Source organism: Thermobia domestica, unplaced genomic scaffold (genome assembly GCF_964235325.1).
Source record: "Thermobia domestica unplaced genomic scaffold, izTheDome1.hap1.1 HAP1_SCAFFOLD_118, whole genome shotgun sequence".
Lineage (NCBI taxonomy): Eukaryota > Metazoa > Arthropoda > Insecta > Zygentoma > Lepismatidae > Thermobia > Thermobia domestica.
In genome coordinates, this window is record NW_027655890.1 from 237507 (window position 1) to 265144 (window position 27638).

Consider the following 27638-nt stretch of genomic DNA (forward strand, 5'->3'; position numbering starts at 1 on the left):
TTTTTTCAATGTAGGCCAGCCATTGCATTGCAGCGATCGATTGGGTACTTCTCCATCGATAGCCATGTGCCGGTAGAATTCCAATGGTATTGGGTTTAAGGAAATTCCGGCGGAATACTAAATTAGAAGCACTGGCAATCGTGATCGTCTCCAAGAAGGGATTCACTTTGGTTTCTGTTTCAAATGACGTCATAAACGAAACGCATGCTTGTCGCAGTACATTGACATCTTGAATACAATACTTGAGAATTTCTTTCTGGAAATCAAACGTATCATTACGATGATCGTTGTACCACTGCATGAACTTGTTCCTGTCTTCGACGGCCATTTCATCTGCACCATAATACTTTGTTTCCGGAAGTGGTCCAATATACGATTGATTCTCCTTGGTGTTGAAGAAATGCGGGAAGTAGCCTTTGGTTGCGGGTAAATTGAACGCTTTTGACAATTTACTTAATGCCATAGGTAGGAAGTTCAACGAGTCAATGAACGTCAGATTATTCAACGTTAAACTCAGTATCTTGGTCCCATTTAATATGACGTCAGGTCTCCATTGGCATTGTTCTACCATGGTCTTTAGGATGAAATGTCCATCGTATCCCTTCGAGTTGTGCGCGACACAGAAAATCCTATTTATATTGGGACGCCGTTCCCGCAAGTACTGGAGAAAATTATAAACTGGATCCTCTCCTTGGAAAATATGCTGGCGCTGACCACACGTACTGCAAGACTGCTGGATATTATTGTTTTCAACACATGCATAACATACTTGTTCTGCAACCAATAAATTTGGAATGTGTACATACGTATTATCGCCAATATTCGTGTCCTGCATAGATTCTATATCATAGAATATCAACAAGGCTTTCTTTGCGTGCATGAGTGAAGGAACACCTGGTTTCAAGCATTGGCGATCAGGAAGCATAAAACATTGATGTGATCCCGGAACAATCTTCTTACAAACATTGCAAAAGATCTCATTGCAATCATGCATGCGTTCTCCACTTCGTACAAAAGAATAAACTCTGTAACATCTAGTACATTGCTGCACCATTTTGCATACAGGTTCCCCTTGATGATATACAATATTACGATGATTATTAAAACATTCTTCGCCGTAAAATTGCCGATTGCAGTCGTTGCATAATATCAGCGTTTGGTTCTTGTCGCATAGAGGTCTCTGTAAACATTTGGAGCATGTTACAGGACAATTTTTTACATGTCTGTTACGATGATCATACTTTTTATGGCACGCCTCACAGTAGAAATTGGTTGCAAAACAAGCAGTTAAGGATTGGATGATGTCAAAATGGCCAGCCAAACAAATCAAATTTATGGGAGTGCGATTTTCGTCGTTGGGCCCCTCGTACATGATGTCATGGCCTGTGAAACTAGTATACACAGTAATTTTATATTCTTTGAGGTATGCCTGGAATTGTCGTATTTCATTTACACTGGCACCATGATCCAAATTCACTCCTGCATTTGCACATAACGCATCGACTTCATCGTCCACAACACATTTTCTCTGATGTTGATACTGTCTATGTCGTTTCACATCTACATTCTTGTATTTTTTCAGGCCAATAGCAATAACAAGGGCGTACGCCAGGCACCTTGAATCTTGATTTTTTACACGTACAATCCCTCGCTTGCAACGTAACAATTCTTCATTTTGAAGTACTCCTTGCCGCAAACCACCGCCATAGCCACGTGGAATATCGACACGATGGAAATGAACAGTGAATGGCTCGTGCAGGAGAAATGCATTGTTACTTTGTAACACTCTTTCAAAGGAGGCCCACATCGTTTCCAGTGTCAAGTTTCGTGCTTGGCGAAAACTCACCCAAAACGGTTTATTCGTGTTACGTGGCGATATTACCGATAAACCAACCATCGCCTCATCGTCGACATTGGCTAACAAATGGTCTAGCATTGCTTGGAAACTATTATGTACATACTGTATGATATCGGTTCCTACGGGCGGTGCATTAAATTGAACTTCGAGCATTCTGCCCTCGATGTTAAATCGTCTATAATGACGAGTAATTTCATTGCGAACAATAAAACCCGATTCGGCCATGGTTAGAAAAGGAGAAAACAAACAAACAGGTACGGTAAAACAAATATGTAATGTGGGGAAAAAAAGGAATTGAGCAGCGTGAATTTACTACAAAAGAAAAGAAGAAAGAAAAATCTTAATCACCTGATAACATTCATGATAAATTCTTAACTAAGCAATTCATGTAAAGGTCCTGAGTTTGATTCCCCTGGCGGTGACGTTCAGAATCTCATTATGAAAGCACATGTACTAGAAATCAAAGTTTTTTTAAAAATAATTATGTTACTGAAATGTGTGTTTTATTGCTGTAGCATGTAACTGACCTACCATTCTATAGTGATAAAAAAGAATGCATGAATGAATGAATGTTTCAACAGTACTGAGATGTGATAAAGTACGCGTAAGCATTTTTTCTACTCACAACGACCTTTAAATGATGCGTTTGCAAGTTGAAGAGATTCACCAACCGTTAACGTAACACATACGTAATTGTCAAAACAAAATCTGTATAGCGTAAATCTTTTTAACCACATATTCATGCACTCGTGGCTAAGTGGTTAGCGTACATGCTTCTAACGTGGAAGGTCCTGGTTCAATCCTCGGTGGGTTTGCTTTCCCACATCAAATCGCTGTCAAGTCTTTTCTGAAATTTAATATTCTCATGCGTTATCATACATTCTTTTCAAAACTAAGCTAAATGGTTGACGTACACGCCTCTGGCCTTGGTTCAATCCCGGGGCGGTTGCTCGAATATCACGTTAAGCTGAAGGGGTCGCTAATGCTTTTAAAGGGAATCGAACCATATTATTCTCAGACATAGTTTCTAAAATTTTCTAATGCATTCTTTTCAAAACTAAGCGCACACATTTTTCTGGCCATGGTTCAATTCCCGACGGGAGTTCACATTCAACATTAAGCTGAAGGGACGCTAAACCATATCATTTATCGTGCTTACTTTTAATGTGTGGAGGTTCCTGATTCGTACTCCCACTTTCCCATTCCACTAATTTCTTCATAGTCTAAATATTTCGTACTAAAAGTAAAACAGTGTATTCGTGATCCGCCCACAAATATGAAATAAAAATGATTTTCGAATCTTGGGTGACAAATAAAATCTCACTGAACTTACCTCAATTCAATGAATAAAAAGTCGGTGCAATGAAGCTTAAATGAAAACACTTTTAAAAGGAGATCTTCTTCACTCGCTAGTTGAGAGCGATGTAGGATTTGAAAAATGAAATTTAGATTTTTATTTAGGTCGCTGCGAAAACGATGTCACCGTCAGCCAATCAGAAACGAGGAAATTTATAAAATGACATCACAACGAACCAATCAAAACGCTCGCTGCTTTTGTCATGAATCACGAACGAAAACGATGTGTAACAATCGATCGTGACGTCATTCAAGTTTCTCAATAGTTACATCATATAGTATCGCAGTTCTGAACCCAAATGCTTTCTGTCAGGATCATGTCACTACATGTCGTAACTGTGACGACATTTCATTTTCCTCATATTCCACACGTGAATGTCAATGTTTGCTTTTTTCATGAATCATGCTGAATACGTTCGTAGTAAAACAAAAGTAATGCGATCCGCTGACGTTTGCATTTTTCAATCATATGTGCTTCTATGTCGTCACACAAAGAAGTCTATCAGCATTTTATTTTAATCCACGAACGGAAGCGTTACACTGTCAGATTTATTTTCTTAAAGTGTATGTGTATCCTTTTCAAGGACCATGGTTCGAAACCCACCAAGCATAATTAAATCCGAATTCATTCATAGCTAAGCGGTTAGGATACACATCTTTGGTTTGAAAGACCTGAGTTCGATTCCTGGAGAAACATTTCTTAGGATTTTTCTAAAACTTGGTTTCAATTTCTAGTTCGAAAATTTTAAAAGTTTAGTTCGATAAAAAGTTTGATTTGCGAAGCGTTACACTGTCAGATTTATTTTCTTAAAGTATATGTGTATCCTTTTCAAGGACCATGGTTCGAAACCCACCAAGATCGATTAAAACCGAATTCATTTAAGCGGTTAGCATACACATCTTTGGTTTGAAAGACCTGAGTTCGATTCCTGGAGAAACATTTCTTAGGATTTTTCTAAAACTTGGTTTCAATTTCTAGTTCGAAAATTTTAAAAGTTTAGTTCGATAAAAAGTTTGATTTGAGAAGCGTTACACTGTCAGATTTATTTTCTTAAAGTATATGTGTATCCTTTTCAAGGACCATGGTTCGAAACCCACCAAGATCGATTAAAACCGAATTCATTTAAGCGGTTAGCATACACATCTTTGGTTTGAAAGACCTGAGTTCGATTCCTGGAGAAACATTTCTTAGGATTTTTCTAAAACTTGGTTTCAATTTCTAGTTCGAAAATTTTAAAAGTTTAGTTCGATAAAAAGTTTGATTTGAGAAGTGTTACACTGTCAGATTTATTTTCTTAAAGTATATGTGTATCCTTTTCAAGGACCATGGTTCGAAACCCACCAAGATCGATTAAAACCGAATTCATTTAAGCGGTTAGCATACACATCTTTGGTTTGAAAGACCTGAGTTCGATTCCTGAAAAAAACATTTCTTAGGATTTTTTCTTAAACTTGGTTTAAATTTCTAGTTCGAAAATTTTAAAAGTTTAGTTCGATAAAAAGTTTGATTTGAAAATTTTTAGATGTGATTTACATCTTTAGTTCGAAACTTTTGTTTTTAAAAATGTTTTAGTTCGACAAAATTTTGTTTCAATTTTTTAGTTCGAAATTTTTTTGAGTTCGAAAATTTTTTGTTTGAAACTTTTTTGTTTCAAAATTTTTTAGTTCGAAATTTTTTTTTTGGGTTCGAAAATTTTTTGTTTGAAACTTTTTTGTTTCAAAATTTTTTGTTTGAAAATTTTTGTTTAAAATTTTTTTAGGTAAAAAAGCTGGTAATCATCTTATCTGTCAAAGAGAACGATAATATTTAAGGTAAACTTCAGTACAATATCATGATACCAAAAAAGGGTTATTTAAGGAGGAGGTTGAACCCTTCATGGGAACTTTACGCATAACCATTAAAAAAAAAATCCCGGTCTAGGATGGATCGCCGTCATATCGCTCTGTATTTCCCTCATGGACTGAGGGGGGGTGGGGTGGTGTGGGGGTAAGATCATGTGACTTCTATCCACCAATCAAAATTGAGGTACCAAAACACGCATCTTACACATAAAATAAAACAAATAAGTAAGGGGTTTTCCCATGTAACCTGTTCACTGTGTGGTGGGTCTAAGATCATGTGACCTCTGTCGGCCAATCAGCATCGAGGTACCAAAGGACTCATCTTACCCATAAAAAGGGAACGAATTTTAAAAATCCCAGGGCTTAAGATCACGTGACCTCTAGCATTGGGGTACCAAAGGATTCATCTTACCCGTAAAAGGGAACGAATTTTCAAATATCGCAGGGTCTAAAATCACGTGACAGCTATCAACCAATCAGAATCACACATCTTACCCGTAAAAGGGAACAAATTAGTGAGGGATTTCCCCGCAGGGTGACTCATGACGTCATACCACGTGACCTGAAAATTTGAATTTCCCGCGTGGGCGGGGCTTAACGTCACGTGACCTCTCTCAGCCAATCAGAATCGAGAAATTTTTGCTGACTCGACGCAATATACGCCGGCCCCTACTACTATTATGTTCATGAATTTTTAAATGAGGACTGTGACATGCAAATGGAACTTTGTTAGATTACGCTTGGTTGGAGAGATGATTATCCAGATTTGTACACTCCGCATAAAAAAAATTGCGTTAGCTAACGCCATGCAGCTAGGCCACCCAATATACACCTTCTTATCCCATAATCGTGTCTGGTAAAGAGACCCACTCTCTCTCCTCCTTTCTTCTCTTCCATGCTGAAACTAGCTAACAACATGAACGCTATTCTAATTTCAAACTACACATGTATTAGTATCGATAAAATGAAATAAAACCAAGAAGTAACAAGATTCATAAGTTGATTTAGGGAGAAACTGAAACACACACAATGAAAAATTGAAACCAATGGATGTCTCTTACACAGAGGTTCAGAAATGAAGCAGAGAGAGAGATAGAGAGAGAGAGAAGGCGAGAGAAGAAGAAAAATAAAAGTGAAAAGAGATAAAAATGTGGAGTTTTATACTTAGTAAGAAATCAAACTTACATAAAGTTTTGTTACCAGAAATCCAATAGTAATATAGAAATAACGTTTGTTTTTATATATTTTTCAGGACTGTTCGAATATATAGAGGATGCTTGAAACATTCATTATGTCACTTTAAAAAAGGATAGCATACCCAATTTCCAGTAGAATTGTAGATCTCACAGACACATCTAAGATAATGACAACAGTTTAACACAATGCTTTGTTTTCGCGTGGTTGGGTTGTAAATTCGGCAGTGTTCATTGGACGTACTGATGCAAACTACATTCTAATAAACCCAGTAGGTAGCCTAAGTCATACCTGCCATTCCAGACTATTAATTCAAAGTGAACAAAAAAGAAGAAAGAAACGAAAAGAAAAAGAAAGAAAGATGACATTGGATGAGTGCTATTTTACTGGTAAATTTTTATCCGAAATATCCTATATTAAAAGTCGAAACCGTATCATAATGAAAAGTTACAAATGTTCAAATCGAAAATAGATGTTCCTTATAGATGTTGCAGACATTGCATGTTTCAAGTTTCAACGTGAATAAATCATATTGAATTATAAGATGGAAACAAATTTGTGCTGAACTAGTATAAATAAGATTTTGTTTCCAAATAACCAAAGAGGTTGCCATTTTCTAGTCTTTTCCAAAGACTTATCTGTTCCGAACATCCAGTATTACTTTCATCTCTTGCGTATATAACGTTGTAATTTGCACAGATAGAATGAACACGCTAGAGCTCAAACGGATCATAGTGTCAGTCGGATGATGTTGGTTAGCTTATGGACCACCACTGGGTCGACTCTTCGAACCCTTAGTGACCCGGTGATTCGATTGAGACTTTGTAACCCAGATGATAAAGAAGATATTTTGCTTATTCCGTTGCGTTTAAACAGTATTTCTTTCAGAGATGATCAAGACTGGAGATGTTATCCACAGAGCACGAAAAACTCGACGCTGAAGTTGCCAGTTAATAACATTTTCCAGACCAGGTCTATCGGCCTCCTGCTCCTTTTGAACTTTGCAACACGCACACGCACACGCACATGAAATGCGTGGGTATGTGAGAGAGGGGGATGAACTGAAAGATGCAACGACAGGATAGGGAAAGGTCAAGAAAGAGAGAGAGGGAGAGAGACGAATATAAATATGAAACATATTTATCATTACAATGTATGATGACGAACGCACACACTGTTTATTCGAATTTTCCCAGTGATTGTTTGTAAGTTCTCCAACAGAAGATAAATCTCTGTTTGCAGCCATTATTTTATGCGAAAAAGTTATATTACCTGACGGAGAATCGAACCGATATTTTCCGCTTGGAAGTCTGGTACTTTACCACTACACTACCGATTGCTTTACCCAAACTTTGTCCAACAAATGTTGTAATATTTCCTTCTAAGAACGATAACACGAAAAGTGTTTACTGCATATTAATGAAGTGTTTCGAATGTCTTTGTAAATCCCTTGCCCTTTCCCAACCAACATTCGTAAATCGTCTTTATCATGATAAAGGTGTTTGCTTCCACATTTTTAAGCATTGCACGTCTAATATCAGAAGTCGTTCCTTCATTATCACTTTTCAAAAAATGGAATTTTGGCATGAATAGGACGCGAACCTATGATTGACAGTTGTATTAATCGTAACTCCATTACGTTACCGCTACACTATCCTGCCACAAGAAACTAGAAGCCAAATATTACTTACTTTAGCCTTGATAATTGGAACGATCAAGCTTCATCCTGTAAGGTTATTTTCACCTAAGTGCACAACGAAATTAATTTATTTTACGACCAAGAGAGAAATTAGTGCCCACTAACAAAGGAAACCACATGCAATCCAGGAAAAAATACAGAAATAAAAACACATTATGCAGTAACTTCACCGTGCAAGTTCAAAAGGACGCGAATAATAATAATAATAATAATAATAATAATAATAATAATAATAGTAGTAATAATAATAATAATAATAATAATCTATATTATAAAATTGAAAGTGACTGTGACTTACAGTCTCTTGAACCACCCGACCGATCTCGATCAAATTTTCAACATTGATAATGTTCGTACCTGGGAGTATTTTTATCTATTCGTTTCGATGGTGTTACTTAGGGATAGGGAAGATGGAAAAATATAAAAAATAAAAACTTAATAAGTCTTGAATCAAACGACCAATCTGGATGAAATTTTTAACATATATTACGTTTGTGGATGGAATGCTTTTAGTCATTTCACTTTGATGGTGGAATGTAGGAAAGGGAGAGGACGGGAAGATATACAAAAATCAATGTAAATAAAAATAAAAATGACTATGTTAATAAGTCTTGAGCCACCGGACAGATCTGCATCAAATTTTCAACATGGATGAAGTTTTAGCCTGGAGAGGTTTTCATCATATCACTTTGACGGTAAAACTTAGAGGAGTAGAGGGGAGGGGAAATATATAAAAATAAATAAAACTTACTAACTCTTGAACCACGCGACCTATCTCGTTCAAATTTTTAACATAGATGAGGTTTGGGCCTGATATGGTTTTTATTATTTCACTTTGACGCTAGAACTTTGAGAAGGGGAAGGGGTAAGGGAGATATATAAACATAAATAAAATTTAATAAGTCTTGAACTACCGTACCAATCTCGATAAAATTTTCAACCTAGATGAAGTTCGAACCAAGATGGTTTTCCTCATATCATTTTGATGGTGTAACTAAAGGAAGGGAGAAGGATAGCAACATTACAAGAGAACGAAAAATTAACGATATTAGTATCGAATCTATAAGTTTTGGAGTCGCTGAGATGAACAGTGCACATCTGATGCCGTTTATATCCGAATTCAGCCCGCAACATGGAGGAGGGGGAAACATATAAAAATGATCAAAATAACCAATATCATTGTGGAATTCATAGTTTTCCGGGTGGCTGAGATGAACAATGTCACTGAAGATGCCGTGCTCCGCAACATGGGAAGGGGAGGGGATATATAAAACTCATCGAAAATGACCGATATCAAAGAGCGCTTTAGTAATAGTAAAAAGTGACTGAATAACGGAGCATTTTATTTTTTTCTCAATTTAGCCCAGCAAAGCGGCCAGTTGTTGCTTATAATAATAATAACAATAATAATAATAATAATAATAATAATAATAATAATAATAATAATAATAATAATAATAATAATAATAATAATAATAATAATCTTTATTTTAGTGCCGCGAACAGCTTTTGACAAAAATACAGCACTTGGTATCAGAGTTTTCGATGGAATAATAATACTACTAAAAATAAATAATAAGAAAGAAAATAATAAAAAGAAGGATACAAATATAAAACACAATGTAGATAAAACTCAGTTAAGCAGAAATAATTCCTTGTCAACGCAGTAAAAGTTATCAAGTTTTCCATCCATCTAAAACAACAAGCTAAATAGCAGTCATAAAATTACCTTTGGCTTAATGTTTTTAAACGTCATTGATTAAAAACCATCAGTCAGATCACATAAAACTTTCACATTGTTTAATACAATAAGTCTAGAATGAGCTTAAAGAATATGTCAATATTTTTAAAATTTCACATTTCCAATTCAAAGGAACTAAAATCATGGTATTTCTTATGCTATGATTTGGCACTTTAAAACCTATGTTTTGTAAACAATATTCACTGATATAAATGTTATCTAGTATTTTTTGCATGCATACTCTTACGAAATATTTTCGTCTATTCCTAAGGCTTTCTAAACCCCAATAATCAATCCAATATTCATAACTATGTGAGTAATAGCCCATTTTCATTTTAAAACATAGCAGTCGAATAAAACATTTTTGCACAGATTCAATCTTGTTTGTCAAAGTTTTAGAAATGCTATTCCAAATTACCGAACCAAATTCTAATTTTGGACTTACAACTAATTTATATAGGAATACATACGTTTTATCTCTTTGAAATACAGGCCACTGTTTTAAAATAAAACCTATTATCCTTCTGGCCCCTTGTACAATACAATTTATATGATTAGAAAACTTTAACTGACTGTCTTTAATAATGCTTACTTTCTCAATTTGTACATCGTTGACCTAATATTTACTGACATAATATTGAGCTTTATTGGTATATGTCATAAATTTTGTTTTCTTATCATTAATTTTTAGAAAATTATTTCTACACAACGTGTTTACTGTATTTAAGTCTTGTTGCAGTAAATAATTATCGAACTCATTGTTGACTAATCTGAACAACTTCACATCGTCAGCATATAGGAGAATTTTAGAGTATTTTATTTTTTCTGTCAGGTCATTTAAAAATAAAGAAAATAAGAGAGGGCCCAAGTGCGACCCTTGTGGTATTCCGTTTTTTACATGGTCTACACTGGAAGGTACAGGTCCGATTTTAACTTCGTAAATTCTGTTTGACAGATAGCTTTCAAACCAGCGAATGTATACACGACTCCAAAAGTGCATTACCACCTGCAATTCAACTTTTCATGCAATAGCAGGCAGCCCAAAATTTCGGCGGTTGGGTTGGTTGCAAATTCGAAAGGCGTTGTACTAAACCTCAATTTTGTCACAAATATATCAGTGTGGCAAACTGCAAATAAGAGAATAAAACAAATTGTTAAGAATGACAATTTTATTATTGTCACGGAGTTGGATGACATCAAAAGTTACAAAAGGACTTACTTAAGCCGTTAAAACAAGATGAATGATAAGAAACAAATATAAAAAGAAAGCATTTCTATCTTTCCCCCCACCCCACCCAAAAAGAAACTCATAAAAAGAAAGAGTTATATAATATAAAGGTTTCATATAAAAGCCTAACAGCACAAAAACAAATAGCTAAACGAAATGAAAAAGAGACAAGTACAGAATAGGGGACACCAGTGGCGTAGCAGACTTGCGGCCCTCCCATACAAGATAAAGAAATGGGACCCTAGTTGTAAACCCCATTGTTATAATAATAATAATAATAATAATAATAATAATTATTATTATTATTATAATTATTATTAAAAAGTCGTTTCCTTTTCAAAATTTCTGACCCTGCCTAAGAGCATAAATGCATATAGCGATCATGTGTGTACGTTTTGTCAATGAGCTGTCCAAAAGGCCGAAAGAGGTGGAAATATCCAAAAGAGAGAAATAAAAAACTTTGTTATGGTAAATTCTAGTTCAAAGTTCGAAGCACTTGCTTTCGCACGTGATTTTTTGTTTCTTTTTTCAGGGAACAGAAAAGTTCTGGCGCCTAAGAATTATACCATATAATATATCAAATTTGCAAGTGGATGTATTTACATTGCAATGTTTGGTAATAAAGATATTATGATTAGAAAACAATATTGAAAAAAGTAAGTTTAATTTCTTTAACCATCGCAAGACTTAGGGGCCTTCTATATCGAAAATTTAGAAAGATATATTCATGTCCATATATTCGCGATATCGAATGTTAATATATGATAATATAGATATCGACGATAGCGATGCATCGACATATCACAGGCCCAGGTCTGAAAAGTGATGCTTAAAATATACTGGAATCTACAATCAAATTCTAAATAAGTTCTCCATTTCCGTATTCAATGTTCATGGGGAAGGGTGTGAACAGAATAGAAATTTTAAGAAATACAAATGTTAAGATAAAAAAAGGTTTTCCGTCTCCCCTTGAATACAAAAATTAACAGAAAACTATAACTGTTATTTACATTTTACTTCTGTTTCTGATTGTTATCACAAATCAGCGACAGTACACATACTTTACATACTATACCAATACACTCTATAACTTTTCACAACCAAGCAAGCCGGAAGATGAATTTCCTGTGATATTAAAGTGGAATGTTCTACAAAATAGTCATAATTCATTGGCCATATTTCTATCAGTACTTTGGTACGGATTAAGAGCTACAAGACTAACAGTACTAGACATTAGAGATTTCATTCCTTTTTTCTCTCAGACTAAAAGACTTCTGCATTTTCCTGAGATTTTCAGTTTCTTAATATGTCCCCTATCCTGGGCTAATTCTGGCTGCCGCGGTTTCGAGGTAATCGGTAAACGAAAGAGTAAAGTTTATCGACTCTCAACTCTCGACAGTTTGTGAGAAGATATTTCACAGTTCATGTTGTTATTTCTTCGTTACAAAAACACGTCTAGTTGACTCTACTCATGGTGAATTACTGAAGTTATAAACATTTACAATTATTGAAAAATGAATAATTATTTTTAACCCTTTCCGGATCCTGGCTTTTTGGGCTATTTTTTAGACTTTCAATCAGGCAGCCACTCTATCGTCACTATGTATCCTAGGATCATGGTTCATACCTCATTCTCTTCAGAATAGAGCTGGCTTTCAAATGGTACCACCTGCATGCTCATACCATATATCAGAAGCGGGAAAAATGTCAAAGTGAAAATTTCGGAGGAAAAAATTTTTTTCTCGAACTTTGGCCCCCCTGGACCCCCTGTGTGATCGCAGCCATCTAAAAAATCTGATAAATAGTACTTGGTATACTGAATGTGTGTGCCAAATTTCAGGTTTCTATCTTGAATAGTAAGGGCGGGAGAATTTTCATCAAAAATTCCCACAATGCCCCAAAGTACCATAAAACACTATGATCTCAGGGAAAAAAATCCTGAGATCCCTAATTACTCTAGAACTATAATCCGCCAATCATTCTCTTCAGAATAGAACTGTCTTTCAGGCGGTACCATTCACATGTCTCTATCATGTATCTAAGGCGGGAAATTCCTGAAAAAGGGATTTTTGGGGCAAAATTTCCCTTTTTTCAACTTTTGCCCCTCTGGACCACCTGTTTTTACGCAAAAATCGGAAAAAATCTTCTGGTAAATACTACTCGGTGGACTGAATGTTTGTGCAAAATTTCAAACTTTTACGTGAAGAAATAGGCCCGTCAGAAAAAATTTCCCTACCATGCCCCACTTTTAACCTATACAGAAGTATATTTGGATAAAAATTCACTGAGACGGCCCTAATTACCCTAGAATAATAATTCGACCGTCGTTCTCTTCAGAATGGAACTGCCTTTCAGACGGTATGACTCACGTTCTATCATGTATGTAAGGCGGGAAAATGACGACAAACGGGATTTTGGGGGTAAAAAATCCCTATTTTTACCCCTTTGCCCCTCTGGTTCCCCCCGTTTTAGCACTGACATCGGAAAAAAATCTGGTAAATACTACTCGGTGGACTGAATGCTTGTGCAAAATTTCAATCTTCTACGTAGAAAGATAAGCCCGCCAAAAAATATTGAACACAGGCTTAGAAAATGAGAGAAGAAATTTTTGAATTATGACGTCATCACCTCCTATGTCTGGAAGCAGAATGGTCTGAAACCATACGGAATGTCTTCTACAAGGCCTCTGGACTTGGTAAACAAAAAAAAGGACGAAAAAGCTCAAATAGAAGAGAAATAACGCAATGTAGCATGAAAAACGCGTATGGTACAAAATTGCACCATACGATCCCCAAAGGGTTAAACATAAAAAGTCGTTACAGTTCAGTAGAATTCAGTAGTAGATGGAAATGAATGAAAATATTGTTTATTTGTTGAGATGTGCAAACTGAATGTGAATAATAAGTGTTTCCCATTTTCTTGTCCAGAGGCGGATCTACGATGGACTTCTGGGGGCTCGGAGGTTGATAATACTCCTACTTAGAGCTACTTTTAAGAGCTCCAAACTCTGGAATGGGTTTTATTTATATACGAAATAAGAAATATTCCCTTTCTGGGGGGCAATCGCCATGATCGCCGCCTGGATCCGCCCCTGCTCTTGTGTAGCAGACTTTGAAGACATTTAGTTCATGTATGCTCCTGACGATGCTGATTAGGAATGGCCACATTTGGATAATTCTTTATTGTGATATCGGATAGAAACTTATCCGGATTTGCAATATCCGGTTGACGGATAACAAAACGGATGACGGATAACGGATAATATCCGGATAACGGCTGACGGATAATATCCGACTAACGAATGACGGATAATATCCGGATAACAAATACTATCCGCATGACGGATAAGAGATAATATCCGGATAACGGATGATACTCGGATGACGTATAACAGATAATACCCGGATGTCGGATAATATTCGGATAATGGATTTATCCGGATAATTTCTAAAATTAAGATAACGGATAATGTCTGGATAATAGAACATTAGGATAACTGATTACATCCAGATAACAAATAAAGGATATTATCCGGATAACGTATATGGTTTTAAAAAGACAATATAAGAAAGGGACGTATTAGCTTTTTGCTCATGTTATTAAAAGACTATCATCGGGCAGTGGGCTTTACCATTGAAAGATATTGCTTCTTAAAATGTTTCCTAGTAACTTCCAATTTTATTGTTCTTGTTGTGTGGAGCGGTGGCTCAATGGTGGGCCGCTTACTCTGGTGCGTGGGGTCCTTATTGTTTCGATCCCCGGCCAAATAAGGTTGCGGTGGGAGAGATCGTATCCGTAAGTTCCCTTAGGGTACTCCCGCTTCTTGCCATTTTCATTCCATCAATTCTTCTATTATCATTGACTTGCTGTAATAATTGGGCACGGTGGTTTAGTGGCAGAGCTCTTCCCCTGGCGCGTGGCGTCCTTATTGTTTCGATCTCCGGCCAGGTAAGTTTGTGGTAGACAAGATTGTAACCGTGGGTTCTCTCAGGGTACTCCCGCTTCTTCCCACGCTGCATTCCATCATTTCCTCTATTATCATGGACTTGTTTTAATCATTGGGCGCGATGGCTCAGTGGTAGAGCGCTTCCTCTCGTCGCGTGGGGTCTTTATTTTCTCGAACCCCAAAAAGTAAGTTGTCTAGAGGGCAGGATCGTATTTGTGGGTTTTCTCAGGGTACTCCAGCTTCTTTCCGCTTTTCATTCCACCAATCCCTCTAGTATCACCGACTTTATTCACTGGGCAGGGTGTCTCAGTGGTAGAGCGCTTCCTCTTGTGCGTGGGCTCCTTATTGTTTCGAGTTTTGGCCAAGTAAGTTTGTGGTGGACAAGATCGTATTAGTGGGTTTTCTCAGGGTACTCTCCCTTCTTCCCACTTTTCATTCCACCAATTACTCTATTATCATTAACTTGCGTTAATCATTGGGCGAGGTGCCTCAGTAGTAGAGCGCTTCCTTTGGTGCGTGCGGTCCTGATTGTTTCAGTCACCGGCCAAGTAAGTTTGTGGCGGACAAGATCGTATTTATAAGTTTTCTCAGGGTATTCCCGCTTCTTCCCACTTTCCATTCCACCAATTCTTCTATTATCATTGGCTTGGTTTAATCATTGGCAGCCGTGGCTCAGTGACAAAGGGCTTCCTCTTGTGGACCAAGTAAGCTTGTGGTGGACAAGATCGTATGCGTGGGTTTTCTCAGGGTAGTCCCGTTTTTCCCTGTTTTCATTCCACCAATTCCTCTATTATCATAGACTTGCTTCAATCATTGGGCGCGGTGGCTCAGTGGTACAAGGCTTCTTCTGGTGGGCCAATTAAGTTTGGGGTGGACAAGAACGTATCTGTGAGTTTTCTCAGGGTACTTCCCCTTGTTCCCACTTTTCATTCCACCAATTCTTCTATTATCAATGACTTGCTTTAATCACTGGGCGCAGTGCCACAGTGGTAGAGCGCTTCCTCTGGTGCGTGGAGTCCTTATTGTCTCAATCTCCGGCCAAGTAAGTTTGTGCTGGACATGATCGTGTCCTTAAGTTTTCTCAGGGTACTCCCGCTTCTTCTCACTTTTCATTCCACTAATTGCTCTATTATCATTGACTTTCATTAATCACTGGGTGCGGTGGCTCACTAGTAGAGCGCTTCCTCTGGTGGGCCAAGTAATTTTATAGTGGACAAGATCGTATCCGTGGGTTTTGTCAGGCTACTCCCGCTTCCTCCCACATTTCATTCCAACAATTCTTCTATTATCATAGACTTGCTTCAATCATTGGGCGCGGTGGCTCAGTGGTACAACGCTTCTTCTGGTGGGCCAACTAAGTTTGGGGTGGACAAGAACGTATCTGTGAGTTTTCTCAGGGTACTTCCCCTTGTTCTCACTTTTCATTCCACCAATTCTTCTATTAGCAATGACTTGCTTTAATCACTGGGCGCAGTGCCACAGTGGTAGAGCGCTTCCTCTGGTGCGTGGAGTCCTTATTGTCTCAATCTCCGGCCAAGTAAGTTTGTGGTGGACATGATAGTGTCCTTAAGTTTTCTCAGGGTACTCCCGCTTCTTCTCACTTTTCATTTAACTAATTCCTCTATTATCATTGACTTACATTAATCACTGGGTGCGGTGGCTCACTAGTAGAGCGCTTCCTCTTGTGGGACAAGTAATTTTGTGGTGGACAAGATCGTATCCGTGGGTTTTGTCAGGCTACTCCCGCTTCCTCCCACATTTCATTCCAACAATTCTTCTATTATCATTGACTTGCTTCAATCATTTGGCGCAGTGGCTCTGGTATAGCGCTTCCTCTGGTGGGCCAAGTAAGTTTCTGGTGGACAAGATCGTATCTGTGGGTTTTGTCAGGGTACTTCCGCTTTCTCCCACATTTCATTCCACCAATACCTCTATTATCATTGACTTACTTTAATCATTGGGCGCACTCGTTCAGTGCTAGAGCGCTTCGAGTTCTTTTGCTTCTTCCCACTTTTCATTCCAGCAACTCCTGTTTTATCATTAACTTTGTTTAATCATTAGGGGCGGGAGCTCAGTGGTAGAGCGCTTCCTCTGGTGGTCCAAGTAAGCTTGTGGTGGACAAGATCGTATCCGTGGGTTTTGTCAGGGTACTCCCACTTCCTCCCACATTTCATTGCGTCAATTCCTCTATTATCATTTACTTGCTTCCATGATTGGCCGCAGTGGCTCAGTGGTACAGCGCTTCCTCTGTTGGGCGAAATAAGTTTGTGGTTGACAAGATCGTATCCGTGGGTTTTGTCAGGGTACTCTCGCTTCCTCCCACATTTCATTCCGCCAATTCTTCTATTATCATTGACTTTCTTCAATCATTTGGCGCAGTCGCTCAGTGGTACAGCGCTTCCTCTGGTGTTACAAATAAGTTTGTGGTGGACAAGATCGTATACGTGGGTTTTGTGAGGGTACTCTCGCTTTCTCCCACATTTCATTCCACCAATTCTTCTATTGTCATGGACTTGCTTCAATCATGGGCGCAGTGGCTCAGTGGTAGAGCGTTTCCTCTGGTGGGCCAAGTAAGTTTGTGGTGGAGAAGATTGTATCCGTGGGTTTTGTCAGGGTATTCCCGCTTCCTCCCACATTTCATTCCACCAATTCTTCTAATATTATTGACTTGCTTCAATCATTGGGTGCAGTGGCTCAGTGGTAGAGCTCTTCCTCTGGTGGGCTAACTAAGTTTTTGCTGGACAAGATCTTATCCGTGGGTTTTATGAGGGTACTTCCGGTTCCTCCCACATTTTATTCAACCAATTTTTCTATCATCATTGACTTGCTTTACTCATTGGTCCCTTGAGAGGTCTTGGTCCCTTGAGCATTGTGGTGATGTCAGCAATCATATTCGGTTTCAAGGATTTGCTTTGTGATGTAAACCTTTGCTTTGGTTCAATCTCATTATTTTATTACGCGAGATTAAACCATCCATACAGCTATAAATGGTGTTCTATCTTGCGCAACCAGGTATTGAGATTGAGCGAATTCGGAAACACATTTCTGTTGCTTTGAGGCCAGGAACTGATTTCTGACATTACGCTGTCCTCAAACGACTATGATCTTTCGAATATTACCATCCGCGTCGAACAACCCCATTTTAAAGGGGAATAGAAAGGACCCGCGTCTAAAACTTCGCTACCCAGTTTCTTGAGGTTCAAGGTAGGGATCGATTTCTGACATCACAATTGTGCTCAACGGATCAAAACCTTTAAAATGCCACCACGCCGTCCAAAAATTTCATGTTTAATAGGTGAATAGAAGGGACCCGAACCCATAACGTCAGAACCCCATTCCTTGAGCGCGGCCTGGGCCCGATTTCTAACATTACAACTGCACTCAGGGGACCCAGTCCTTTATAGCGCTGCCACTCGCGTCCACCAACTCCATGTTTAACATGGTATCTCTGACGTAGCAGCATCGACTCCATGCTTTTTTCATAATTATTCTCCAAATGTATTTTCATACAAGGTTGTTTTGTCAAGTTTAGCAGCAGGTCTAAAATAAGTCTCTTGAGAGCGGCTCTCATTTGTTAAAGAATACATAAGGATCGCTTTTGGCTGTTGCAATGGTCTGTCCAAGCGGTTTGGTAAAAAAATCAGCGTAGCATAACAACAAAAAAGGTGTTTTTCTTACACGTTAAAAATAAAAGCACAGAAAAGAAAAGTCAAAGGTTGGTAAGGTGAGTGTCGGGGGACGCCGAATTCTACTTCGCCCCGGGCAACTAAATTTCTAGCTACGGCTCTGAGCTTCAACACTTATCGGTCTTTCAGAGTCTCATCTACAACAACGACGTACTACATCTACTACGTCTACTACATCTACCTACAACAACGTAGTTTGATTAACCTGTTATACAAAACGTTTGGAATGAACCTGTGAGTGTGACTTATTGATAGCTATGCAATATATTGACAGAGTGCTAGTCTTCAGTTTAGCAACGAAGTTGCCCTTAGGCGAAATATCACTTTGCTCTCTACTTTTGTCTGTGCCTTGTAAATCGTAACATTGTGTTTAAACAGAACAGAAACAAGGTCAGTTGTTTAGTTCACGTTTGTCTTTTACAAATACGTTTTGCCAGATTGCTATTTGAAGCCTTTTTGCATTATACGGATACGATCTTGTCCACCACAGACGTTCTTGGCCCACCAGAGGAGGTGCTTTACCACCGAGCCACCGCGCCTAATGTTTAAGGTAGGCCAATGATAATAGACGAATTAGTTGAACGAAAAGTGGGAAGAATCTGGAGTACCCTGACAAAACCCACGGATACGATAAGGTCCATTACAAACTTACTTGGCACACCAGACGAACCGCTCTACTACTGAGCTACCGCGTCCAATAATTAAAGTAAGTCAATGATAATAGAAGAATTCGTGGAACGAAATGTGGGAGGAAGCGAGAGCACCCTCAAAAAACCCACAAATACAATCTTGTCAACCACAATCTTACTTGTCCCACCAGACGAAGCGCTCTGCCACTGAGACGCCGCGCCCAATGATTAAACCAAGTCAATGATAATATAGGAATTGGTCGAATGATAACTGGGAAGAAACGGGAGTAACTGCAGTAAACCAACGGATACGATCTTGTCTACAACAAATTTAATTAGCACACCAGAGGAAGCGCTCTAACACTGAGCAACTGTGCCCAATGGTTGAAGCAAGTCAATGATAATAGAGGAATTTTTGGAACGAAATGTGGGAGGAAGCGAGAGTATCCCTAAAAAAATCATGGGTACCATCTTGCCACTATAAACCTAACTGACCTACCAGAGGAAGCGCTTTACCAGTGAGCCACCGCGCCCAATAATTAATGTAAGTCAATGATAATATAGGAATTGGTGGAATGAAAACTGGGAAGAAACGGGGTAAATGGAGTAAACACACGGATACGATCTTTTCCACCACAAACTTAATTAACCCAGCAGAGGAAGCGCTTTACCACTGACCCACTGCGCCCAATAATTGAATCAAGTCAATGATAATAGAAGAATAGGTGAAATGAAATGTGGAAGGAAGTGGGAGTACCTTGACAAAGCCCGCGGATACGACATTGCCCACTACAAATTTATGGGGCAGAGGATGGAAACAGTAAGGACCTAACGCACCAGAGGAAGCGCTTTACCACTGAGCCACCGCGCCCAATAACTAAGGTTGGTCAATGATAATAGAGAAATTGATAGAACGAAAAGTGCGAAGAATCGGGGGTACCCTGAATAAACCCAGGTATACAATCTTGTCCGCTACAAACTTAAATGGCCCACCAGAGAAAGCGCTCTACCAGTGAGCCACCGTGCCCAATGATTAATGTAAATCAATGGTAATAGAGGAATTGCTGGAATGAAAAGTGAGAAGAAGCAACACTACCCTCAAAAAACCCACGGATACGATCTTGTCGATCACAAACTTCCTTGTTCCACTAGAGGAAGTTTTTACCACTGAGCCACCGCGTCCAATAATTAAACTAAGTCAACAATAATAGAGGAATTGGTGGAATGAAAATTGGGAAATGTGAAAGTACCCTAAGAAAATCCACGGATACGGCCTCATCCACCACAAATTTATGAGGCAGGGGATAGAAACAGTAAAGATGTCACGCACCAGAGGAAGCGCCCTACCACTGAGCCACTGCGCACAATGATTGAAGCAAGTCCATGATAATAGAAGAATTAGTGGAATGAAATGTGGGAGGAAGCGGAAGTATCCTAAAGAAATCCATGGATACAATTTTGTCCACTACAAAGTTATTTTTCGTACCAGAGGAAGCGCTCTACGAGTGAGCCACCGCGCCCAAAGATTAATGTAAATCAATGATAGAGAAATTGGTGGAATGAAAATTGGGGAGAAGCGGGAGTACGCTCAGAAAACCTACGGATGCAATCTTGTAAACCACAAACTTATTTGGCCCACCACAGGAAGCGCTCTACCACTGAGCCACCGCATCCAATGATTAAAGTAAGCCAATGATAATATAAGAATTGGTTTAACGAAATGTGGGAGGAAGCGAAAGTACCCTGACCAAACTCACGGATACAATCTTCTAAACCACAAACTTACTTGACTCACAAGAGGAAACGCTCCATCACTGAGCCACCATGCCTGATGATCAAACCAAGTCCATGATATCAGAATAATTAGTGAAATGAAATGTGGGAGGAAGCGGGAGAACCCTGAAAAAATCCATAGATACGATATTGTCCACCCCAAACTTAATTGGCCCACCAGAAGAAGCGCTCTACGAGTGAGCTACAGCGCCCATTGATTAATGTAAGTCAATGACAGAGGAATTAGTGGAATGAAAAGTGGGAAGAAATGGGAGTACGCTCAGAAAACCCATGGATATGATTTTGTCCATCAAAAGATTACTTGGCCCACCAGAGCAAGCGCTTTACCATTGACCCACTGAGCCCAATGATTAAAGCAAGTCAATTATAATAAAAGAATTAGTGGAATGAAATGTGGGATTAAGCAAGAGTGTCCTGACAAGAAACACGCATACGATATTGTACACCACAAATTTATCATGCAGGAGATCAGTACAATAAGAACCCCGCGCACCAGAGAAAGCGGTCTACCACTGAACCACTGCGCCCAATGATTGAAGCAAGTCAATGATAATAGAGTAATTGGTGGAATGAAAAGTGGGAAGAAGTGAGAGTACACTGAGAAATCTCACGGATATGACCTTGTCCACCCCAAACTTAATTAGCCCACCATATTAAGCGCTCTAGCACTGAGCCACTGCGCCCAATGTTTGAAGCAAGTCAATGATAATAGAGTAATTGGTGGAATGAAAAATGGGATGAAGCGGGAATACTCTGAGAAAACCCACGGTTACAATCTTGTCCACTAGAAACTTACTTGGGCGGGGCTGCAAACAGTAAGAGCCCCATTCAACAAAGCAACCGCTGTACCACTCAGCCTCCGCGCTCAATGATTAATGCAAGTCATTAGTAATAGAAGAATTGGTGGAATGAAATGTGGGAACAAGCGGGAGCACCCAGAGAAAACCCACTGATACGATTTTGTGCACCACAAACTTACATGGCCGGGGATCGAAACAATAAGGACCCCACGCACCAGAGTAAGCTGTCTACCATTGAGCCACCGCGCCCCACCGCGAATTGGAAGTTACTAGGAAGCATTTTAGGAAGCAATATCTTTCAGTGGTAAAGACCACGACCCGATGATCGTTTTTAATAACTCCGTGAGCAGAAAAGACTGATACGTCCCTGTCCTATATTTTTAAAACCATATACCTTATCCGGATATTATCCTTTATTCGTCATCCGGATGTAATCAGTTATCCGAATGTTCTATTATCCAGATATTATCCGTTGTCTTAATTTTACAAGTTATTCGGGTAAATCTATTATGCGGATATTATCCGAGATCCGGATATTATCCGTTATCCGCCATCCGGTTATCATCCGTTATCCGGAACTAATCTCTCATCCGTTATAAGGATTTTCTCCGTTATGCGGATATTATCTGTTATCCGTCATGCGGATATTATTTGTTATCCGGATATTATCCGTCATTCGTTATCCGGATATTATCCGTCAGCCGTTATCCGGATATTATCCATTATCAGTCATCCGTTTTGTTATCCGTCAACCGAATATTGCAAATCGGGAAAAGTTTCTATCCTATATCAGAATAAAAAAATATCCAGATGTGGCCATTCCTAATCAGCATCGTCAGGAGCATACACGAACTAAGTGTCTTCAAAGTCTGCTACACAAGAGCAGGGGCGGATCCAGGGGCGATCATGGCGATTGCCCCCCAGAAAGAAAGTATTTCTAATTTATATATAAATAAAACCCATTCCAGTTTGGAGCTCTTAAAAATATCTGTAAGTAGGAGTATTATCAACCTCCGAGCCCCCAGAAGTCCATAGTAGATCGGCCTCTGGACAAGAAAATGGGAAACACTTATTATTCACCTTCAGTTTGCACATCTCAACAAACAAACAATATTTTCATTCATTTCTATCTACTTCTGCATTCTACTGAACTGTAACGACTTTTTATGTTTAAAAATAAGTATTCGTTTTTCCAAAATTGTAAATGTTTGTAAGTTCAGTAATTCACCATGAGCAGAGTCAACTAGGCGTGTTTTTTTAACGAAGAAATAACAACATGAACTGTGAAGTATCTTCTCACAAACTGTCGGGAGTTGAGAGTCGACAAACTTTACTCTTTCGTTTATCGATTACCTCGAAACCGCGGCAGCCAGAATTAGCCCAGGATAGGGGACTTATATTAAGAAACTGAACATTTCAGGAAAATGCAGAAGTCTTTTATTCTGAGAGAAGAAAGGAATGAAATCTCTAATGTCTAGTACTGTTAGTCTTGTAGCTGTTAATCAGTACCAAAGTACTGATAGAAATATGGCCAATGAATTATGACTATTTTGTAGAACATTCCACTTTAATATCACAGGAAATTCATCTTCCGCCTTGCTTGGTTGTGAAAAGTTATAGAGTGTATTGGTATAGTATATAAAGAATGTGTACTGTCGCTGATTTGTGATAACAATTAGAAACAGAAGTAAAACGTAAATTACTGTAATAGTATTCTGTTAATTTTTGTATTCAAGGGGAGACAGAAAACCTACTTTTATCTTAACATTTGTTATTTCTTAAAATTTCTATTCAGGTTCACACTTTTCCCCCCTCAACACTGAATACGGAAATGGGGAACTTATTTAGAATTTGATTGTAGATTCCAGTATATTTTAAGCATCACTTTGCAGACCTAGGCATGTGATATGTCGATGCATCGCTATCGTCGCTATTTATATTATCATATATCAACATTCGATATCGCGAATATATGGAGATCAATATATCATTCTAAATTTTCGATATCGATACTCTGGGGACGGCAAGTATATGGGGCCCCTAAGACTTGCGATGGATGAAAAAATTAAACTTACTTCTTACAATATTGTTTTCTAATCATAATATCTTTATTACCAAACATTGCAAGGTAAATACATCCACTTGCAAATTTGTAACATTATTTGGTATAATTTCTTAGGCGCCAGAACTTTTCCGTTCCCTGAAAAAAAAATCACGTGGAAAAGCAAGTTCTTCGAACTTTGAACTAGAATTTACCATAACAAAGTTTTTTATTTCTCTCTCTTGGAGATTTCTACCCCTTTTGGCCTTTGGGACCGCTCATTGACAAAACGTGCACACATGATCGCTATATGCATTCATGCTCTTAGGCAGAGTCAGATATTTTGAAAAGGAAACGACTTTTTAATAATAATAATAATAATAATAATAATTATTATTATTATTATTACAATGGTGTTTACAACTAGGGTCCCATTTCTTTACCTTGCATGGGAGGGCCGCAAGTCTGCTACGCCACTGGTGTATCCTATTCTGTGTTTGTCTCTTTTTCGTTTCGTTTAGCTATTTGTTTTTTTGCTGTTAGGCTTTTATATAGAACCTTTATATTATATAACTTTTTCTTTTTATGATTTTCTAATTTTGGGTGGGGTGGGGGAAAGAGAGAAATTCCCATTCATCTTGTTTGAACTGCTTAAGTAAGTCGTTTTGTAACTTTTGATGTCATCCAACTCCGCGACAGTTATAAAATTGTCGTTCTTAACAATTTGTTTTTTCTCTTATTTGCAGTTTGCCACACTGATATATTTGTGACAAAATTCAGGTTTAGTCCAACGCCTTTCGAATTTGCAACCAACCCAACCGCCGAAATTTTGGGTTGCCTGCTATTGCAGGAAAATGAGAATTGCAGGTGGTAATGCACTTTTGGAGTCGTGTATAGAAAGGTGAAAAACCAATTATTGATAACTTGGTAATGAGATACTTATGACTGATAGAGTCGAAACCTTTTGATATTTCTATGTATATTACATCGACTTGGAATTTATTTTTCAGTGTGTTATAGGTAAAGTCTTTATAATGAATTAGATTTGTTACAATTGACTTGCCGTTATAAAAACCATGTTGAGAATAATTTAAGATATTTCTTACATTAAAATATAGGTGTTTATGGGCAATTAGTTCAAATATTTTCTAGAATGCATTGACAAGTTATTAGCCTATAGTTTCTTGCAATCTGTCTATCACCTGATTTATATATCGGAACAACATATACTTGCTTCCACATTGAATGATATACACCTGTATGTAATGAAACGTTAAATATATGTGTTAAATTAGCTGAAAGTTCAGTTGCCCAAGCTTTTTTTTACATAATAATTAATATTATCTGGACCTGGAGTAGTGTTCGGTTTAATTAGTTTGATTGCTTCCATTACATCTAAATCAGTAACAGTAGGAATTCCGATTAGAGCACTATTACTAACGATATTCTCAGGCAATACCTCTTGATCTACTTCTAAGTTAAAAGATTCATACAACACACTCTTAAATGCTTCAGCAATTTCGATAGTGTCTTGAATTAGCATACCATTACAATTTATTTGCTTTGGTACCTGTTTACAGTCAGACATTTTAAAAACGTTCCAAAAATATGAGCTGTTCTTATAAATACTATTTTCTAAACCTGAATAATAAGATTTTCTTGCTTCAGTGTATTTCTTTTTTACAAGTTTCCTTAGGTCTGAATATCTCTGATACCATACGTCATCATTTGTTCGTTTGGCTTAAACAAAATATTTAGTTTTTTGTTTATAAGTGCTTTCAATTCTCGCGTCATCCATGGATCTTTATATTTTTGTTTACAACCGATAGACTTCTTAGATACATGCTCGTTAAATACAGAATAATTTAAATTATATAAATGGTCAGTGGTTTCATTGACACTGTTACTGCAGTTATTTATTAAGTTAATTTCTCTAATGCCCTTGTAAATACCTAGGAAATTTGCTTGTTTGAAATTATATGTATTGTACTGAGGAACGGGACAATATTTGCCATTATCTATAATTTTTCACTCAAACATGAATGGGGGATGGAAGCGATCGACTTTAGTCAGTGGTGGGATGTCAAAATGCATAGAATTGTTATCCAAATTTGTCAGCAACTAATCTAATACTCTTCCCAGATTACTATGGTCATATGACTTGTTTTTCTGGTTTAAATTTAAAATATTGCTTAATTCAAATATTTTTCTGTTTTTTCTTCGAATAATAATTATCAGTTGTTATGTTACCTGAAATCCAATCTATGCCTTCTGCGTTAAAATCTCCTAATATAATTACATTAAAATCTTTTGTCAATACAAAAGAGCATAGCCAATCACAGTATTCACTAAAATCTTGAAGTAACATGTCAGCAGGGAAAAAAACTAAATATAAAATCAATGGGGTAGTCAGGAATTAAAATTTTTTGCTATAATAATGTCTAAGGATTCGTCAGGGGGATTAAGGATTTTATAAGAATATTCATTTTTTATTAAGAGTAAACACCCTCCACCTTTATACTTATTTGTGAGGGTTAGATTTATATCTTTTCGTATTACACTGTAGTTTCTAGAGATTTGAGAAAGATAACAGTTTCCTTTTTTATATCACGTTTCTGTTATACAATAAAAATCATAGTTCTTAGTTTATTTCATCTGTAAATTCATTTTCTTTTGTGTTAGAACCATTAGAATTTTGATTTTATAGTTGTAAATATCTCGTATACATTGATTATGTATTAGTTACCTGTTGCTGATCTTTTCCATTCCGATCGCTTGACGACGTGGGTACCACTATTTCATGCTTCAAACGTCCCGTGAACCTTCTAAACAATAATGCTTCAGGCCACATGTCTGAATTTCACACAGTATCAAAATGTTTTTCATGTACACTGACGTAAAAGGATGAATAACTGTTGCGTTTTGTTTTTACTTTGGCACACTTTACAACCTCAATGTTTGCACTATCTTTAATAAATGCACTAAGCTCATCACACGAAACACTAGGATCAACTCGAGTCACAAGTCAGTCAAGTCGAGTCGATTATTATTATTATTATTATTATTATTATTATTATTATTATTATTTATTATTATTATTATTATTATTATTATTATTATTATTATTATTATTATTATTATTATTATTATTATTATTATTCGCGTACTTTTGAGCTTTCACGGCGAAATTAATTCATAATATGTTTTTATTTATGTAATTTTTCCGGGATTTTATGTTGTTTCCTTTATTAGTGGGCACTAGTTTCTCTCTAGGTCATAAAATAAATGAATTTCGTTGTGCACTTAGGTGAAAATACCCTTATAAGAAGCTTGATCGTTCCAATGATCAAGGCTTAAGTAAGTAATATTTGGCTTCTAGTTTCAGATGGCAGGATAGTGTAGCAGTAACGTAATGGAATTACGATTAATAAAACTGTCAAGCGTAGGTTCAAGTCCTGTTCATGCGAAAGTTGCAATTTTTACAAAATGATAGTGAAGAATCGATTTCTCATATTCGACATGCGATGCTTAAGAATGTGAAAGAAAACACCTTTATCATGATAAAGACGATTTACGAATGTTGGTTGGGAAAGGACAAGGGATTTACCAGGACATTCGAAAAACTTCATTGATATGCAGTATACACTTTTCGTGTTATCGTTCTTAGAAAGAAATATTACAACATTTGTTGGACAAAGTTTGGGTAAAGAAATCGGTGGTGTAGTGGTAAAGTACCAGACTTCCAAGCTGAAAATATCGGTTCGATTCCCCGTCAGGTAATATAACTTTTTCACATAAAATTATGGCTGCAAACAGAGATTTAT